General features: G+C 33.6%; 1 protein-coding gene across 1 annotated transcript in view; it reads right to left on the reverse strand.

Moving 5' to 3' along the window:
- Positions 1-18,470, reverse strand: part of LOC129225595 (uncharacterized) — a 102,698-nt gene that overhangs the window by 48,919 nt on the left and 35,309 nt on the right. The gene's annotated exons all lie outside the window — the stretch shown is intronic.

Below are 18,470 nucleotides of genomic sequence, written 5' to 3' on the forward strand. Positions count from 1 at the left end.
ATACTATTCAGAGTCGTAACAACTTTTATCAACCAAACTTCCCTAGTATGCATACATAGGAAGAGCTCGTTTCAAAAACTTTAACGTTTAGTTAAAATCCTTTTCTCAAACGTTTATTTTATTCCTCTCAGTTCATTTGATCAAGTCTATTGAAATTTCTATGATTAATCTCTACTTGTGTTGTTCATTGTAAAAGTGGTCTATTTCAATATTTTTAAAATTCGTATTTGTTTGCTAAATGGTATCAAATTAAGTTATATCTTTTATTGTAAACTCGAAAGAACAACTGGGCCCATGGGATTACTTTTCGAAAGATAAATATCTAATGACTAATAGTAGTTGAACACTCGTTTTTTTTCCCCCAAGGAAAAATTTGCAAATGGCTTTATATAGAAAGGCATAGTAAAACCATTTACAAGGAGAGACATCACTTTTACATTGAACGACACAAATGTTGATAACATATCATGTGTCTAATAAAAATTTTTGAGAAAAAATATTTTTTTCTTAATCAAATTTGAGGAATGGGTCATTCCATAGAAATGTCAACCTCAACCTCAGAAATTTTTTTCCCACAAAGCCTTAATTGTGACCTAGCATTTTATTCAGCATACTTTCTAGTACATAAATCCAGTAACAGTTTGCAAAAATTTCATTCGGTATTTTTCTTATGGCTCTAAACGTGCGAGGTTGCAGAAGAGGCTTAGCATGTGCAAAAAACATGCATCTACGTTTTCTTGTGTAATGTAAAAATTTTTGCAAGTTTTTAAAAGAACGATGTTTATTCTAAATGATTAGATGTTGGCCCAACAAAATTGACTGTTCTTTTTACATACATTATAAGATAAGTATTTCAATTAGTTTGGTTATTTCAATGAAAATATTTACGTTACGTTAGTCACGAAAATGTACTATTTTCTGCTTAAAAACTAAACCAGATGATTGAACTAAACAGCACTTTTTATTTTCTTACATCTGTGTCCTATCTACTTAAAAAGTGCAAAATATTTATTTTAGTATCAGTAGATATAAAATAATTAGTGTGACTAACGTGACATTTGAGCTGTGATTAACGTAACAGTTTGCATGTGACTAACGTAACATTTTAAAAATGACTGCTAATATTTAAAACTTATTTAATTTAATGTACATTTTCATGAACAATTTTGAATATGCAGGCATTCTATATTGATCAAAATATAAAGGGTGAAAAATACCAGTAATATTACATTGTAGACCTTCTGTTTACTTAGAAAAATACTTTTTTTAAGGTCTTTAAAAAGATACTTCCAATTTAAAGAATTATTGAAAAAGAAAAAAGGTGAGTAAAGCAAAATGAACTCTGCTGAATGTACATTCAACACAAGAATCCAAGCTTAAGAATTAAGATAATAGAAATACAGTCTTAACAAAAGAGAACGTCTCTATTTTTTAGAAAATGCATCTCCACCTATTATTAAAATGAAGTAATGATTGCTCGTTGTAAAACATTTGAAGATGTTACATGATACAGTGACAATAAGCGCTGCTGCCATATGTTTCAGAAAATGCAAGAATGATCATTTAGAAATTCAAACATTTGTGGTGATATCTGGAATTAAACTCTGCAAAAACATTCGAATATTTTTTTTCAATATCACATTTTAATTCAAAAGGATGCACAACACTATTCGTTCGATGAATCAGTAAATCTTAAAAAATAATATGCCATTGAAAAGTAATACGGAGTTTATGACGATAACTAGTAATATCGGCAGAATACTAGAATTCGGTGAAACTATCAACTTGCATAAAGTTAATTTTTTAAAAGAGAGATATTTAGGATTTAATTAGCCCAAAATGATGTTATTCAGTTTGTAAAAGCAGTTTTTTTTATTTGCTAATTTTTTTTTCGCACATTCAAATTGAGTTAATTGAACTGAATTTTTCCATTCAATTTCTTACACTAATATAGAAAAAAAGTCAAGAAAGAACCGTAATGCAACACAAAGAAGGTTCCTAAAAAGTGTAAAAGTAATATAAGAGCAAGAGATTAAATACAAAATGTTTTTTATATGCATTCATTGCTTGCTATTCGATGGTTACGTTAGTCACGTTACGTTAGTCACACACAGTTTTTCGTAAAAGTACCATTAAGGGCCAAAAAAGATTCACCTGTAATAAATCTGTTGTACATTTTTAAAAATAGATTGTTTACCTCTTACAAATATATCGACCAATTTTAAATGCCTGCGTAAGTTTCAGAAAAAATTGCCCCGTAACATAAGCATTGTTTCTCAGGGTTGCAAAAATGTTACGTTATTCACGATGCCTTTTTTGATAAAAAAAACACCCGCCAGCGCTTATTTTGCTTCAAATTCTTGGTAGAAATGAAAAATAGTCACCTTGTACATTTTAAATCTGCATATTAAACCAAAACACATTTATTTTTACTCCCGGTGTAAGTAAAAAGAGTTTGGAAATCAGTTGCGAATGTTACGTTAGTCACTATGGAATGACCCGAATGCTCTTTTTTGCTTGTCTAAACTTACTGCAACCTACAACTTAATGCAACCTGCAACAATTATTACAACCGAGTTACAACTTAAACTTCCTCTTGCGCCAAAAATAATTTAGCTTTATTACTCAAAGTCATTGTAAATAACAGTGAAAAATATTAATTAACTTAAAAGCAAATTTTGAAAACACAAATGCATTTTATGAAAAGCAGTTAGTTTAAATATTTTTAAATACATTACCCCCACAATGCGCTCCAAAAATTAAAAGGTGTCTGCTGCAATAAACAAATTGAGTGACCGTCGCTGTTTAGAACTTAAAAAAGAATTTTTTCAGAAAATTGAAACAGTCATAAAAATGAATGCAATAAAATGATCCCGACAACAAGGTATTATATTGCATATATTTTTCCGACATAATTACTGAAACAACACCAGTTCTTTAAAAAACAATAAGTACAAAATTAAATAAAAGAATATATGTAAAAGGTTATTCTCTCTTGCACGTATTCTGACACGTTTTCGGATTCATTTTATCGCTTCCTACTCACATCCTAAAACATTGCGTACCGTCCTTGTATTGTGGCAAATCAGCATTTCTGATGACGGTATTTAAAAAACTTTTTCTGCTTGCTTCTCATGTCTCAATGAACCTACCCATTAATTAATGGCATGTAAGGTGTACTTACAGCAACCTCGATTGAAGGACGATGGTAATTTTCACGCTGTGAGTTATGAGCGTGAAGATTAAGCCATGTTTTCATCATGTTAAAATTAATTGATACGTTTAAACCAATCAGAATTTACTTCCTTTTTCATAGTAAAGGAAGATTCGAGAAAATTTTTACACTAAAGTGTCAGCCTAAATTTCCATTTTGCTCAACCGCTAAAGAATGTTGAGTTTTTTTTTCGGCGCAACTGCCCGTGCATATATACCTTATTAAGAACGTATAGACGTCTGAAACATCCATTTTGACGATCCCAGAATGAATTACTCATCTCATAGTTTTATCGTGACGTCCGCCATATGAGCGTACGTATCTCGCATAACTTAATAACGGAATAGAAAAATGAAAATCGGTGGGTAGACGCTTAGTGGGGTCTAGCTAGTTGTGCACCTCTCCTTTTAGTTGCATTCGGATGTTTCAAAAGGGGTCTTTATAACCTTCTGTGAAAAATCAGTGTTAATGCAAACTCAGTGTTTCTATGCAAACTCAAATTAAGGACGAGACGGTTTTTTCAATATGACTTTGTACAAAAGCTTACCAAATCAACACATTTAATACCGTAATATCCCCAATACGTAAGGACATATGTAATGTCAGCAACACTTACTAAAAGAGAAATCAGAGAGATAAAAAGAAGCTTTATTGAAAAAGTAGCATGGAGCGCAATGCGACTGAAGGCCGAAATATCCCTGTGATGGGTGTCCAGCATGAAACATCCGGTCTTTAGTAGGGGATATGATCTCCCCCCGACTGCTAGGCAGGTTTCATAGCGTCTGCCCATGCTGAGAATGAGGGTGTCAATGAGTTGTTGAGGCATTGCTGCCCATTCGTCTTGCAGCGCCAATCGAAGCTTCCGAATCGTTACTGGTGGTAAGGTACGAGCTGCCAAGCGTCTACCTGGAATATCCCATGATTGAGATCCGGAGATCGTGCCGGTCAATCCATACGTTCAATATCCTCACTCTCTAAGAGCTATTCGGCAGCTACTGTGCGATGACATGGTGCATTGTCGTCCATGAAAAGGAACTGCGGACCCATAGCGCCTCTAAAAAGTCGCACATATGGGAAGAAGAATCTTGTTACAATAATGGTTCCCGTCGACTGAACCTGCGTCGAAGATGTGAAGGTCTGTACGACTACCAAGCATGATGCCTTCGCAAACGAGAACACCGCGACTTCCATACCTGTCCCTTTCAATGATGTTCGAGGGATGCTTGCGGTTTCCCCGCTCTCTCCAGATGAGTATGCGATGAGAATCGCTACTCAGACTGAATCTGCTCTCATCTGTAAAGAGTACTCGTCCCTATTCATTGTCTCTCCAATTCCGGTGTTCCCGGCACCAAAGAGAACGCCGCCTCCGATGGGCAGGCGTTAGAGGTACACACCGTATAGGGCGTCGTGCAAACAGACCACCACGGTGCAGTCTTCTGGCCACGGTAAAACGCGATATCGGTCGTCCAGTCGCCTGTGTCGTGTGTTTGAATTTGTCTCCAAAGTCGTGAAACGATGCTGTGAGCAATTCCGAACTCTGCAGCCACACTTGTCACACTGCGGCCTTCCTCCAACTTCCCAATGATTCGACCTCGGGTAAAAGCATCCAGATGTCGTCTAACAGATTGATTATTCGCTATTTCTCGCTGAGGCAGTAACTCGGTGTGATTTTAACTGCTATACGGCGTGTAATCTCTTTGCCAGAAATACTGATCTTACACCGACAACATGCTTTATACTACTCAGACACTCCCCCATTACGTCTGCCTGCATATCTGCGCATGTGCTACCGTACATCACCTTACTTAATCTCCTGATTGGTCTTTCTGTCCGCTCTGCCTCTTTGTTCAGCTGATATGCTAATTTTTCGACTTCGTCCATAATTTTTGCACACCAGTGTAATTTGGCGAACACTTGACCAAACTTTTGGTGACATTCACCTAGCTGGCGACAAATTTGGCAAAAAAAATGTTTTTTTCAAATATTTTTTCAATTTGGCGATATTCAGAGAACTATACATCGAAGCACGTTAAGATTATCGATATTGGGAAAAATTAATCTCTTTTAAACGCTGCTTCCTTGTTTTTTTTCTTTAAAACTAAAAAAATATGCATTATTTAATAGATGTAAAAGAAAGGAGTGCGGTGTCAAGATCAAATTTTTTTCAATTAAAACTAGGCAGCGTAAGTGAACGATAGATTCGCTCTTTTCTATGCTTTGATGGTTTTTTGCTTTACGTTAGACGCACGAATTTTAAACATTCTTTTGAGAAACACAAAAATTGATGAACACTCAAAAAGACTCATTCAACAGTTTTTTTGGAGGGAGGGGGTGCATTGTTATGCCATATGAGAGGGGGAAGAGGTTACAGAACAAAAATGCATTGGCTAGCATCGTAAGGATTTTTAAAAATTTCTGTGCTTCTGATTTTTTTAAAAAAAATTCAACCTTGCGTTTTGCGTGTGAACAGCTCTGATCTAAAATGTCTTTGCATATCTTTACAGAAATTCAGACAACTTCTTAAAAGGAAATTTGAATGCTGCAACTATTGATGCATGCGGGTGATTCTCCAAAAAACCTGACATTTTCTAGTCACAAATTTTTTAAAAATAAAAATGCTGAAAAAAATCTGAAAATAATTATACTTACTCTTTGTTAGGAACTTATTAAGGGGAAACTAGAGGGAACTCACTTTAACTATGCTGCACCCTCAAAACAGGGGGGTCAAATTTTCATACAGCAAGAGATTGACAAGCAGCACCATGAGAGTTACAAAGTGAGTTTCTTCATGGGCCATTTAAAATGTAACTATAGTAATAAAGAAATAACTGAAGCCAAAATCAAAAAGTATGGTTATTAAATGACAAAACGAAATTTATGTAAAACCTCCCTTTACGGACACCCCCAATTTCTTCGAGCACAAGTTCCATATAGGTGTTTCCATATTATTCACTCTGAATAACTTACACTCCGAATAACGGACATCCATTTCAACGAAAAAAAAATCGATTGCTACATTAAAACTTTTTTTAAGTTTGCCATGCACAGTATGATAAAATATACGGAAAGAAAAGTTACCTTCTCATTACCTGCGAATCATTTTATGGTTCAGGAAATACAGAGTCTCGAAAATCTGAGGTGCTTTGTTATTTTTAAGGTATACTTTTAAGAGACAAATATGTTTTTATCTGAAAATTGAAATATTTTGTCATGTAGAACTTTCGAAACAATATACAATAAGGTAATAAAAAGAAATCGAAAGGTTTAGGTCAATAACATTTGCCAAGTGACATGAAATATTCTTTGACTGTTAGAGACGGATTAAGTAAGCCTCGGAGAAAGTGGGAAATTGGTGGACAAAAAATAACTTGAAATTAAAACATTGTTTTGTCTAAAAGGACGAACAAGCATTTTTTTTTTGTAATATCCGATTGCGATTTAAAAGGGAAGTGCAAAACTTGACGCTGTACGAAGCGTATATACGAAATTTTCTCCTTCTGTGACTAACATTTTTGTTTTATGTGAGGTACATACGTACGCTTACGCATAGAAACAAATGTCACGACAAAACTCATCAAAACTTATTCGAGGACGATCAAAGGGCAGTTTTTAGTTGCCTGCAAGTTTAAACACAAGAACGTGTAGACATCAAAACTCGTTTAAGGTTAATTAAAACATAAATTTATGTTGATATTTGAGTGATTAATTTTTAGAGGGGACAAGAATATTTCCTTTTTATACCATAAGAAAGTTAAGAGCGCATATCCTTAGGTAGTCCAACTCAAAATAATTTTTCGGATAATCCGAGTTTTCAGTAATCCGAGCTGGGGCGAGCCCCAATTACCTCGGATTTTCGAGACTCTACGGTACAAACATAACACAAAAAGGGGATCAGCAATATTAATAACATATATTTTACTTTTAATTTAAAGCAACTGCGAAATTTACAGCAACTTCACTTACCTACTCGAGCAACACTTAGATAAAGAAATGTCTAACCAATAAATCTCTTTTGAAACGCTTCGTCTGAACAAAAAAAGAAAAAAAAAATGAATAAATAGAATTATTCCACTGATACATTTTTTATTTATCGTCTGCCAAATTTAACTTTCTTTTTTTCAATCAATTCGCAACTCCAACGAACTATAGGGGGCACTGAAGTCACTGTCTAATGGCGGACTTAAAAACTAAAACAAACGTACATGGTAACGAAGAAAATGCTAAAAGTGTTGTGATTTTTGTTCGTACGTATGATTTTTTCGCTTTATTCTTTTTAAATTAATTTTCAAAGTATTGTGGATATTCTGGCCCACGTAGAAAGAAATGAGAATTCAAGAAGCATTACTAAACGTCAAAGATTAATGCAAACTACGTAGTTCGTAGTTCTAAGCAGCTATTTCCACGATGTTGAATTCGATATTTATCAATTCTTGATAAAACTAAATAATAATTGTGGCCTGACAAGAATAACAATTGATGCTAGAAAATTCAATATGACATTACAAATTGTTATCGAAAGAAGATGATACTTTTTTGCCTTGCTTGGCTAGCTCTTATTGTTTTCCATTTGTAGCTGAATTCGAATTCCCGAATCGGTTAATTTAAAAATTTTCTGTTTCGATTTTTCTAATTTCTGAGTTACGATTTAATTGTGTCATGTTATGCAAATCATCAACAAAATTCTCACGGATATATGGTGGTAGTTTTCTTTTCAGTTGATTGACCATTATTTCTTTTCACTTATCGAATTCTGCAATCTTACTACCATTTTATTCCACTCATGATAAAAATTAAAAATGGTTTAACTAAAAACGCGAAATCTCGCCAAGGATACTTAGCTTGCACAATACTAAAACTATAACCCTAAACAAATTTGGCGAAACCTTTCAGCTGAGAATAAAAGGAAAATTAATTTGAATTCTTAAATTTTGAATTCAAATTATGTTTTTCGCAATCACGAGTTGCGACAGGACCCTACTCATTGGTTACTACTCTACTCACTTGTTTCTAGACACGGCTCTTGTCCCTCCAAGTCTACCCTCCTGTTGAACGGAGACGTGTGTATTAGTTGTGTATGTGTAGGCTTTTGTGTGTGCGTAGACCTGTGTGTAAGCACGTTGGCGTGTGTGTATGTGTGTGAGTGCGTATGTGTATGAGCGTGCGTGTGTCTAGGACACGGACGCCACCGACCAGGAGCGGCTACCGGAGGACGGAGCCGTGCCTGCAGGTGGCGGTGGTGGTTGAAAAAAGCACGGAACATCAAAGACGGTCAAATGAGAACAATAAGCAATCGTGATTGCTCAATAAAGTAAATTCTTTCTCGGTTATTCATTTTGTTCTACGATAATCTATTCAAGAAAATATTTTGCATACTGTCCATTCCAACTAAATGCTGCTGTAAAATATGGTAAGTTTAATTAATTTAAGATTAAAAAACCCCCATATTCTTACAAATTCATACAAAACAATAAAATTTTTTACCTTGTATAACGTTATCCAAGTTTGTTAATCGAGAATTTTCGCTTTCACCAATTATTAAGGAAATAATGAAAACTAACATTATTTTGAGAAGCTCGAGAATACTACTAAGGGACGAATTAATTTCTGTTGCTGAAAGCAAACTAAGACACATCGATTGCGTTAATAAATACTCAGAACAAACTGCCTGTGTTTACGTCAACAGACACACGTGGAACGCAACGTGGCAAAGTTTTAGTTTCATTTGCAGTTTTGTAAATCACCGCAAGGTAGCGTATTCGAGCGCTGGAGTTCCGAATCTTATTTTCAAATTAATGTAATGGCAATAAATCCTTCTATTCTACTGGATGCAGTACTAATGCTTGATAAATAATGCTAGGAGAGTGATTGTTTTAGGACAGGAGTTTGACTTTTTTTTTAGGAGAGGAGTATGACTTTTTTTTAGGGTAGGAGTATGACAAGTTCCACACAATTTGCGTGTTATGTAGGCCCAAGATTATATTTACAGTAAATAATGTTATTTTTCTATTCTAACCTCTTACTTCAACCACACACTATGAGTAGAGTTAAAATTTTTCGTTTATTTAAAACAGAAATATTGTCCAGGAGAATGACAGCGGAAATGTTTCATACCCTATTCTTGAACTTCAAAATTTTAATGAGAACAGCAGACAAATTATATTAACAAAATACTCAAGGAATCCAACAAAATGGTGATAATAAACAATTTTATAGAACAGCAGATTAAAAATTCCTTTTTTTAGCTACAGTGGCTCCCAAAAGTGCTCGTACACCTTGAGATTTTGTAGTAAAACCAAAATAACGCAAAACTGAATTCGAATATGAAGTCCAATTTTTTTCGCACCATTCCAATGCCATTCTGAATAAAACCCGGTAGTGTTTTTCAAAATAGTGCCAGATTTTATTTTTGAAATTTGTCGAAAAACGAAGAGACAGAGAAAAAATACGCCACAAAAGTCATCGTACACTGAAATATTTTCGAATAAATTCATGATTACAATTATCATATGTCGTTTTTTTATTTTTTTTGCATTGTATTGACCCTTAAAAGTCATTTGGCTTTAATTTTTTGTTTATTTATTCCTAATATTCTGCTTATTATTTTTAAATGGCTGGTATGCGTAGAAAACAACAAACACGATTCTAAATTTGTTTTTTTCCCTCATAGTAGCCACAAATTGGTTTGAAATGTTCCTAAATTAGTTAATTTATACAATTCTATAGTGAAGTGCTTGATAAAATGCTTTTAAGACAAGAATCAGATCGAAAACAAGGTAAGAAAAGGTCAACTGGCAAAGTTAATAAAGCGTGATCGGAGGTTTACAGTTAAAGAAATTATGAAAAATACGCATTTGAGTGCTGAAAAAGTTTCTGCATAGTTGAATGAAACATTTTACGTTTAATTTTCAATTAAAATTGTTCGCCAAGTTCTCTGGTTAGTTGCATTATAGTGCCTATAGTTGCATTAAAGGAGACCTCTTCCCGCAGAAATTTTCTTGTTCATGCGAAAAACACTAAGCTCACGCTTTCCGTCGTAAAATAAATGATAAATAAGCTCAAAACGTTTTGGAACAAGGTCGTACTTATAGAGGAAAATAAATTTAATATTTTGGGTTGAATTGTTGTATAATTGTCAATAGAAGAAAAAATGAGGAATTTAATCTTAGGAACTTAGCTGGATCAGTTAATCAGGACGGTGAGGTGTTCTTGGGTGAGGGTGCATAACTGTAGCAGGACTTAGAAATTTTGAATTTTTTGATGAAATAATGAATCATGCTGTTCATTTAAATATTTTAAAAAGCAATTTCAAATTATTAGCCCAAAATTTGGTAATCAGAAACAACTTTTTTTTTATCAAGATAACGATAAGAAGTACACGTTTGCGTTTGGAACCTCAAAAGTTGTCCTTAAACGTAGAAATATCTCCTCAGTCGCCAGATTTGAACTTAATGGAACATATTTGGAAACATTTGGTGGCTAGATTACGAAAATACACCATTGAAATAAAAAGTGAACTAGAAACAGTAAGACTCGAAGTGCGGCTGAATACTTACTCAGAAATTGCAGAAAAAAAAAAGAATAAACAATGAAATCTATTCCCAGACGTTTAAAAGCTGTTGTTGATACTCCATGATACTCTACTAAATAATAATTTTATAAAAAGTTAGATTATTTACTAATTTTTTGACATTTTTTCAAAGTGTACGAAGACTTTTGTGAGATAAATTTCCGGTACTTTTTGGTTTTTGATTTTTAAAAAATTTAGTTTTAATGTTTTAAAAAAAAAAATCGTGTAATTTTGTTAAAAATAGATCATATATCTAATAATTAAATACCTATTCCGAAATATTAATTCTAACCAATGCATAGGGGCCTATTTCATTGAAAGTCGTAGGTGTACGAACACTTTTGGGAGCCACTGTATAATAATTGAACTCATTCCTATGACAGGAGAATGACATGAAAACCTGGGGACAAAGTTTAAACCGATGTACCTTAATGACTTATATAATTAAATTTATTTAAACAATACTATTTTACACCTTTAAGTATGCTTAATTTTGAATTACAAACTGGATTTGTGGAATGTTGATATAAAATTTTTAAATAATTTAAGTCCATTTGAAAAACGGATGGGGACACGCCAAAAGTGTGACTTTCTTTTTATTCAAAAATTTTTGTAGAAAAACCTAAATGAGTTATTGTTTTAATAAAAGTAGAATAACATCAGATAAGTTATTTCTAACTATTAAAAACATGAAAACACTTTTTGGGTTAAACAATTTTAGTGTTAGGCTACGGGGACATAATATTGTTAGGATTTTGGAGAATCATCCATACGCGATAGAACATACTTCACTGTTCCATTACCCCAGAACAGGTTTCAAGACCCACAATTAAACCTGCTCAAATCATAACTGCTGTTCACTAAAATAATGATGACTTATTAGCATATTTGACTTCATTGATTGGGTTTAGTTTTCTTTTGTTGATTACTATCTTCAAATCATTTCCTCTCCCATGCTCTCTAATAATTTCCTTTAATGTTTCCTCACATAATTACATTGAAATACCATCATCCTGTGTCATGTAATAACATATATATCTTTTCCTTAACTGCCGTCCGATAGGGTATTGAATTCTGAATATTTCATCTTGACTCTTTTGGAATTAAATAATGCATAGAATTGCATCAATAGTGCATTATCACGCAATGAGAATTAATCTATTTATATTTTGTCATTCACAATTTGCGTTTTTTTTTTTTTTTTTTTTGAAAGGAATTTGTTCTACACTGCTTGACAATTGCTCAGGAAGAGTTTAGTTGTTCAGAATAGGAAAGAATAGACATTGAAAAAAATCGAACTAAACACATATATTTAGAAGGGATAATGTGTTTTTATTGTATAGTGCACAATGGTACAGACATCGCCACATCGAAGAATTGAAAACTTAAAAATAAAAAAGATGATCATTGGATGATTTCCAAGCAGCCACAAAAATTGAACTTCAGAACAGAATGATGCAGACCCATGAGTACCATAGTAAGATGTGTGATGTTGATGACCACTGACACTAATGCACATTTTGCATCTGTTATCCCGAAGAATCCTTGGGGGATATTGCCCCACTCCCCTCTCAAGACGATTTGAGCTCTTGCACTATTCGGGGATCAGGGATGGTTTTTTTAAAAACAAGTCTGTCAAGAACATCCCAGGGATGTGCAATTGGGTTTGGGTCAGGAGAGTAAACAGGCCATTGCATACGGAAAATATTTTCACTTTGCTGTGTGTCCTATACCTAAATATTTCTGTGTGGCTGTGGGCCGCGCATTGTAGTTCATAAGCAGAAAGTAGGTACCTACAGTACCCTTAAAAACACGAACATGGTACAGAATAATCTTTCTGAAATTCCGTTGCGATGTAACGCTTTCTCGCTCAAAGATGTGAAAAGATGTTCTGCTGATTATAAGTGGTAAAAAAATTTTGTATCAGACCTGAAATGAGCTTGCTTTTCTGTCAATATTGTTACTTGTAAATATTAGCATTAAAAAGGTGATATAATGTTTGTTCTTCATGTAGTTTAACAATCGAAAATTGATCCTCCCCATTGTTTTTAATTAATTTTAACCCTCTACGGTCCACCCTGACTCTGAGGTCCCTCATTGTATTCCCCTATTTTATTTTTATTTTAAACCAATGATACCTTCGTACCTGCCATTTCTAGCTTAACCGGTGAAGGGTATCATGGTGGTTGAGGGGGAGGGAAAGAAACTGAAGGGGAAATCGGTTCACCAGTTGGATTTCCTTTTTAGAAGTTTTCTGGAGACAAAGAAATGAGAAAACCAAGCCAAAATGAATGTAAAATTTTCAATAGTTCAGCAAGTAAATGATTGAAGTAATTTATAAACTAATTTTGTACATCATATGGTTTGCAAATTGGTCTAAAAAATTCATATCGTTTTAAATTCTTATGAATTTTTATTTTCTGAACATTCTAGGAATTATATAAGTTGTTGTATCGCTCCCATCAGCCTATCAAAGGATAGTAAGTCTTAAATGAATCTTGCCGTTTTTTTTTTCTCGATTTTGCTTTGAAAATACCAGAAAACAGACGGCTTGTTGAGCTGATTTTTAATTTAATAAATTTCTTTCTGATGTGTAACTGTTCTTTTGTCCAGTATTCATATGTAATTTCAATAAATTTTGAAACCACTGCAAATTTGTATAATTTTTACAATAATAAACCAAATATTTCGAGGAGCAGCATCCCCCCGTCCTTTCCACAACAGCACTGGCTTTGGCATATACATTGAAGCGTTAAAACATTCCAAAACTATAAAATAATATAAAACAACGATTTAAGGCGCGAATTAACAGGAAAACTGCGTACACTTCTTTCGAAATGACAATGAATCCTTTTTTCATTGTGAACGAATTGAGCTTGTGGATAAAAAGAGATCCGTTAAAAGTTCACTTTTTTTTTGCTCTGAAAAGGGGGTTCCTTGTAACCCCGAAACACGTGTATAAAGCTTTTCTGCTAATTTGTGCCTTAAATCGTTGCTTTATATTTCATTTTTCAAACGCAAAGATTCAAATTCAACTTTTATTCTAAAACCATTGTTTACATAGGCTTGTACTTGACTGAAAATGTATCATCTTCAATAATTTCTTTCCACATTGTCCAACACAGAAAATAAATAAATAAATAAAACTAAAAAAATCTCCATGCAAGCTCCTCAGTAAGTGTCCTTCGTTACTTCACGTAGAGCAGTCACTATTTCACAACGATTGTGTAGGCTTTGCTGGAATTACCACTGTCGAGTCCATAAAAGTACTAAAAGATTGCAAGGGGTAGTTTCGGGGAGCAATTTGTTTTAGAGGTGACGCGGGCGGATGCTGTTTCGAAATGACCGGTTCTTTGAACTTCAGCTCAGCTTGCCCACCTCTTCAAGGGCATCTAAACTTGAAAGTGAGCAATGGGACGATCCGAAGCGTTTAGTGTAAAGCCAGCTCAATACATTTTTAAAAAAATTACAGGAGATACAATAATTAAATAAATTAATTAATGAAATAAAAAAAACACTTCAAGGCCTGACAACCTATTTTTTCAATAAATCCTCTAATTAAACTTAAACTTAAGTTAATTATTTTTTAAACTAAGCAAATTTATTTGAGTAAATAAATAAATAAAATGAAGAAAGCGCTTCAAGACCTGGCAACTTAAGTTTCCAAAGGGTTTCTGTCAAGGTTTTTTTTTTTTTTTTTTTGTCAATAAAGGTAGTAAGTCGATTAGAAAGCTTATTATGAAAATGTTGTCAATGTTACCCGAACGTTTTTAGTGGTGATATAGTAAAAGCACGGTTTTAGTATACTGCATTCAAATTTCAATTATATTCATATGTTTTCTCCCTTTTAAGCCGTACAATACCTTATGCAATCAAGGTAGTAAGTTTATTAGGAAACTTTTAATGTTGTTGATGCTACCCGTACGTTTTTAGTGGCAATATGGTAAAAGCACGGTTTGGGTTGGTTTTGAAGTGAATCGGCTGGTTTTATTTTGATTTTTATTCAAATTTCAATTATATTTGAATGCTTTCTCACTTTTATACCGTATACTGCCTAGTACGATTCAAAGTAGTAGTTTGAATAGGAAACTTATTTAGAATAATGTTGTCGATGTTACCTGTTCGTTTTTATTGGCGATATGGTAAAGCACGGATTGAGCTAGTTTTAAAATAAAACCAGTTTTTAGCAGCAGTATTCGACCTGATTGAAAGGGATTCATTCCAAATCGCTTTGTGGCGTGATATTATTATATAAACCAGCGTCTCAACCTTTTTTGATCCACGGATAGATAAAAATTTCAGATAAATTTTTGCGGACCAGTGAGGGTTTTTTTCCTAAAACTTTTTACTAGGCATATGGAAACTGTTTCTTAAATTAATTTAAAATTTTTTTTGATGTACTTGCAATAATACTTATATGCAAAGATAAGTCATTACTGTAATTAGTAAATCTGGTTAAATAGACATTTTAGAAAAAGTATAATGTATTAGGAAAAGTAAGAAAAAATTCAAAGAAAAAAATAGCGTATACAACTGCAATGAAAATAATAATAATTATTTTTGTTATTTTTGGTTGGTTGGTTTATTGGATTTTTATGGCGCAAGAGCCATTGAGGGCTATACTGCGCCAGGTTATTGCTCGTTGTTATTTTTGGACAAGGAACTTTGTTTTTAACATGGACGGGTAAAAATCTCATAGGAACGGCCAAATTGTTCCACGGACTGGAGCCTGTCCACCGGACCACCAACTAAGAATCGCTGAATCCTCAGATATATAATAGCGAATGAGCGTATAACGCTCCTGACGTCATCAACAATGAAACTCGTTCCACGGCATGATAACTTGATAATATTTTTTCGTAAAGTTTGACATGCAGGGAAATGTTTTATTTTGACGAGGCTGAACTGGATCCGGTATGTTAACTGTTTTACCGGTAAGACTGTGTCATTTCAGGGGAATGAAGAAACGAAATAGAGGTCAACAATGAACGCGCTATATCTACTGGAGTTAAGGGTTAATCCTCTGGAGTTAGAGTTAACATTTCAACCATCAAAATATCACCAAACAGGCAACTGCTTCGTTCAAATGTAGAAGCAATTTTCACCCGTCATACCTTTACGGGCAATTTCGTAGTAGACTAAGAAGTACTGCAAAGGTACTTATTTTCGCGAACCGCAACTTTCGCGAAAAGAGGGGGGGGGGGATGAGATTTATCGGGCAGAATGAAAATTTTGCAAACTTTGCATGATCTAAACCAAAATTTGATTTTATAGGTTCAGTTAAAATATTTCGCGAGGCTTAAGTTTTCGCGATTATGACGGACTTTCGAAAATTAAAGCCCTCGCGAAAACAAGTGCTTTTACAGTATCAAATTATGAAAAAAAAAAAAAAAAAAACTTTTGAAAATTCCTGATACTACACGTTTTATTTTACAGCTGTTTTTTCATTATCAAGATTTTGAACAATCGACCACTTAGCCCCATTGATTTTTGGTTTCAGTGTAGCCAAAGGCGCCTCAATGGGAGGTTACGGGACCAACCAATAATTTTTCCCTTTCGGCAAATTTTGTCAGACGATTCGGTAAATTTGGAGATTATTGCACTACATACTACCTTTTATAAACTTTTGCCTAATTCTTCTTCTCATTAGTAGTTGGTATGTGTGCATGCATTCGACTAATTTCAAGGTTCATTATGCAAACTAAAAATTCCTTCATAGGTATATTAAGGGTGTTTCGAACAAACCGATTTCCTTTTTCGAAATCGCGTTACCTCTCAAAAGTTGCAGTTTGGTATTCTCAATTAGGGAAACATAATAAAAAAAAATCCAAGTTGACATCTTCAGTTCGAGCATGAGGCTAAAAATTTGAAAAAATATGCTAAAAATTGAATTTTTCAAAAAATAATAAAATTGTTTTTTTCATATCTTTCTATCGCAACAGCCATAAGTTTTCAGTATATAGCGTAGTTTGAGCCGAAGAAAATATTTTATAGGTATTACATAAGATCTTGATAAATTGAGCTAAAACCTACTACCCAATCTAAGGCGTATGCTCAAAGTAAAGATCTCATGTGAAATCTTTAAAATATTTTTTAAATTGAAACTACGCTATATACTGACAATATGTGGCTGTTGCATGATGGAAAAAAAAAAAAAAAAAAACTAATTTTATTATTTTCCGAAAATTTTAATTTTTAATCTTTTTTAAAAATTTCAACCTCACGCGTGAACTGAAGATGTCAACTTTGAATATTTTTATCATTTTCCCCCCAAACTACAACTTTTGAGAGGTAACGCGATTCCAAAATAAAGAAATCGACTTTTTTTGAACCACTCTAGTATGTATGCTCGAGTAAGAAGTGGTCAACATTTATTCAAGGGCGAGCAAAATGGAAATTTAAGGCTGCTGAAAGTTGAGACAAAAAACTTCGCGAGTACATTACATCCTTTCTTCTCACAAGGAAGTAAAAAATATAAACGAAGTTACGAAATTATTTTTGCTGTATAGCAGTTAAATATGCTGAATGATTGAGGTTTCGTGCATTTTTTTACCAGTACAAGTACTGTATTTCACTTTTCTTATTAAAATTTCAGTACAAAATGCGTTCGTAGCTTAGTTGCCGTATTCGTCGAGGAGTTTTAGCAAATAAAATCATCGTAATCTACAGTTCGGTGGTATTTTATTAAAACTAAAGAAATGAAATATCTCCAAGGTCTCTATTTTTCTGCAATTATAGTGCTGTCAAAACATTTCATTTGTTACTTACAAGTTTCCTTCCATTGTGGTTAAAACATACTGTGCAGATATTACTTTGAAATTCTAGTGAGTTTTTTGAACTGAACCTTCTCGTCTAAGTTTTTGTTGAATTAAACTGAAACTGATGATATTTAAGAAATTACGAATTTCGAATAGTTCGCTTAATTAGGTTTATATTGACCAGACACACCTGCTGGGGCCCTCTTGAACGATGCAATCGACAAAACTGCTGTAGAGTTGCAGCCGCACAACTTTTCTGTAATTACATATGCTACAGGCTGCGATATACTGAAGGTGTAATGGTGTAATCAATCAAAACGAAATACTGCTACGGAGCAAAAAATGTCTCTTTTGTTATTAAAAGCCACACTAGTATAATACTTCATGTATCGCTTTTCATTTTAAATACCATCACAAACAAATTAAAGCTATATTTTGGTGTAATTTTCTGTATGATCTGCCTCGTAGGCCAATTAAAAAATTAGGCCTTGGTCGTCACTTGTAGAAATTTTTGACGACGTCTATTTTAAACTATTGCATCGAATAATAAAAGCAATTTTCATCGAAGTTAAACTTGATACTGCTATTTCGTGATCTTCAAACATAAGAATTTTCAGTTGTTATTTGTGCTCTCTAAGTATTTCATTTAATTATCACGAATCATGTGATTTTATACTGAAGTATGTTACCAAAGCTGTAGAGTAAATATAAGTAGTAGAGCGAGCATCGTACTTGAAAAAGCTGTGAATATTAGTATTGCTCACGTGTTGCGTGGATAAGGCGTAACTACATTTAGCATGGACGGATCCAGAAATTATTCAAGGAGGGGGCGATTGATTTTTTTTTTTAGTTTTCCTCTACTACTAATGTAATGTATTTAATTAACACATGCTTGCGGGGGGGGGGGGGTTACATCATTTTTATCTGACAC

The sequence above is a fragment of the Uloborus diversus genome, chromosome 7 (assembly GCF_026930045.1).
Source record: "Uloborus diversus isolate 005 chromosome 7, Udiv.v.3.1, whole genome shotgun sequence".
NCBI lineage: Eukaryota > Metazoa > Arthropoda > Arachnida > Araneae > Uloboridae > Uloborus > Uloborus diversus.